At 38.2% G+C, this 3054-nt stretch overlaps 1 long non-coding RNA gene across 1 annotated transcript in view; it reads right to left on the reverse strand.

Annotated features, from left to right (window-relative positions):
• LOC107121828 overlaps positions 1 to 2532 on the reverse strand; it is a 4926-nt gene extending 2394 nt beyond the window's left edge. The window contains exons 1-2 of the long non-coding RNA XR_001482877.1: positions 2457 to 2532; positions 1973 to 2029 (exon numbers count right to left, since the gene is read on the reverse strand). This is a non-coding gene — a long non-coding RNA (uncharacterized LOC107121828). The remainder of the gene's footprint in view (positions 1 to 1972; positions 2030 to 2456) is intronic.
• Between the last annotated feature and the right edge of the window lie 522 nt (positions 2533 to 3054).

A 3054-nucleotide genomic window follows, 5' to 3' on the forward strand; every position in this document is an offset into this window, starting at 1 on the left:
ATGAACCCTGTGACCAATCCCTATTTTGAACATATTTTACTATTCAAACGTTATATTGATGATCTATTCTTATTGGTTAAGACCAGAGACATAATTGAACCATTTGTTCAGTGGCTCAACAATGTGCATGATTCAATCCGATTTACACATGTTGTTAGCTGTTCTGAAATTAACTTCCTAGACACCACTGTATTTATTAAGAACAACCATTTGGCTGTGCGTCCCTTCCACAAAGAAACGGATAGGAACTCTTTATTACATTATAGTTCTTATCATGTCAACCATCTGAAAAATAATCTCCCTTATGGGCAATTCCTCAGAATCAAAAGAAATTCTACTTTTCCAGCAGACTTTGAGCTTGAGGCAGATAGACTGCAAAGGTTATTTAAGGACAGAGGATATCCAGACTGGGTTGTCAACCGTGCTAGATTTAGAGCTACTCGCCGTGACCGGGCTGAACTGTTTTCTAATAGATCTGAGAAGCGTACTGATGGGAGGTTGTGTTGGGCGTTGGAGTACACAGAAAAAGCTTATTCTATCAGAAACATCATTTGTAAACACTGGCACATTTTGGGAGATATTGCGGCCTGCAGACAATCACCCATGATAGGTTTTAAGAAAACCCAGAGTATCAGGGATAGAGTAATTAGAGCAGACATCCTGATTAATCAACAGGTTGAAACATTACCGAAAGGGCACTTTAAATGCGGTAGATGTGCTGCATGTTCTCTCATGCTGGAAACAGGTGTCCTGAATCTCCCTGAGATCGGGTTCAGTAGAAACTTAACACAGTTCTCCTCGTGTGCAACTAAAAATATCATTTATATGATTTCGTGTGGTTGCAATCTGAGATATGTAGGACAAACCACACGAGCTTTACGCACACGCGTTTTGGAACACAAATCTAAATTAAAACATCATTGTCCCACTGCACCTCTCGTGCAGCACTTTGCAGAAGCAGGTCACAAATTTGATGAATTTAGGTGTGTGGTAATAGAAGTAGTGAAACCTAAACCATACAGCAATACAGATATCCACAAATTATTACTCCAAAGGGAAACTTATTGGATGTTCAAATTCAACACGATTCAACCAGCAGGACTCAATACAGCTCTGGATTTCTCTTGTTTTTTATAAATGTGTGTTAAATGCATATCTTTGGAACTTCCTCTGTACAAATGCTATGTGTATACTCCTTGTTGTACTCTTGCCACCTTTCTTTATATGCCTTGGTTTGTTGAGTAAGACAAAATGTGCCATAGACATATGCACTGATAAGTTGGCCATCCTCACATGTGATCAACTTTTTTGCACTTTGCACCTATTTAATGAGATAGTTGTTTGCAACCATTAAGACTTGTTGTCCGAATTTAGAATTTGTTAGCCCTTGTGCTGTTAAAACTTGTTAGCCTATGTGCTTTACGGATGTTGGTAAGTTTTTTTCATCTCTTATAATGGAAGTATAAGCAACAGTGCTTACATTAATGCAATTGGATCTTATTCTTGAACAAATGCTTTGTATATTACAGGATAAGATTGATATCACAGCTAAACACAATAAGACAACCAGAGAACTGTATGTAACAACAAGAATATTTATATATTTGGTCATAGCCGTGATGTATGTATTTAAGCTTATTATATTCCATCTGTTTTCTGATAGGAATTTGGTTGAAAAAGAGTTGTCTCGAAACGAACAACCACTCGAGATGTTCGTATCGCTCACCTTCCGTATTTGACGTCCTGTGTTCTGAAAACATAGAAATTATAAACATCATCAAGCGTCAATTCTGTACTAGTTATTATTGTCTATTCATTGTGATTTGTGAACTCACAGCAATTTTTCATCATTATTATTGTACTGCTTTGAATTGCTGGTCCCCCTTGTATATATTTGTATACCCCTATCTTAAGTACATTGCTTTAAAAATTCTATTGTTAACCCCAGTTTTGGAACACTCTGTAGACTTACAGTCGATCTGTTAAATGGATCCATATCTTCCAAAAATTTCTTCATAGCCAGATGAATCTAGATTTGGTCAAATATACAAAATTAGCAACAGAAACAGATTCCCAAAAGACAAACATTCAGTTTTAAACCTTTTATGTCACCCATATTGTTAATCTCAAAGCTTTCTTACCCCTCATAGTTATATAGTACCACTCTCTAAGGCCTTAATACAACTGTTTAGAAAAAAACAGGATAATCTGGGCCACTTATCACTGACTTTGTTGCAGGTTTTAAAATGGTATCCCCCCCCCCATTTAATTTAACTTGCAATCATATGGACATCTAAACACATTAAGGCTCCCTTGTTTGAATGAACCTATTTACAATTAGTGTCTATTTATATACAATCAGGCTGGGAAACCTGAGCTACATCCAAAGAAGGGGATAAAATTTAAAGGAGCATGATGTGTTTGTGTAAAATCTGCTGTCTTTCTACCATTCTTACCCCCACAATCCATTTCTTCAAATATTTTTCTCTGAGCCAAGCTCCCATAACAGATGACTACAACTAGGAGATGATTCTAAAAGAGAAGAGAGAGAAGAGATTGGATTTATACCCCGCCCTTCACTACCCAAAGGTGTCTCAGAGTGGCTTACAAACTCCTTTCCCTTCCCCTCCCCACAACAGACACCCTGTGAGGTAGGTGGGGCTGAGAGAGCTTTTGACAGAAACTGTTCTTTTTCAATAACAGCTCTTATCAGAACTACGGCTTGCCCAAGGTCATCAAGCCAGGTGCAAGTGGAGGAGTGGGGAATCAAACCCGGTTCTCCCAGATTAGAGTCAGTGCACTTAACCACTATATCAAGCAAAAGAAAGCAAATGGAGACACCTTGCCCACCAACATACTCAATGGGTGAATCTGTGCCACTCTTGGGCTCGTAGGCATGTTGTCAGGATAAAATGTGGAGAAGAGACTCATGGACGTTGTTCCCCTGAGCTTCTTAGAGAATGAGTGGGCTAAAATCCCAACAACAATTATATTACTTTAAAAAAGCACACAAACACACAGACTGAGATTTACATATAGAGGCACACTATAGGT

The sequence above is a fragment of the Gekko japonicus genome, unplaced genomic scaffold, assembly GCF_001447785.1.
Source record: "Gekko japonicus isolate JY-2015 unplaced genomic scaffold, Gekko_japonicus_V1.1 scaffold974, whole genome shotgun sequence".
Lineage (NCBI taxonomy): Eukaryota > Metazoa > Chordata > Lepidosauria > Squamata > Gekkonidae > Gekko > Gekko japonicus.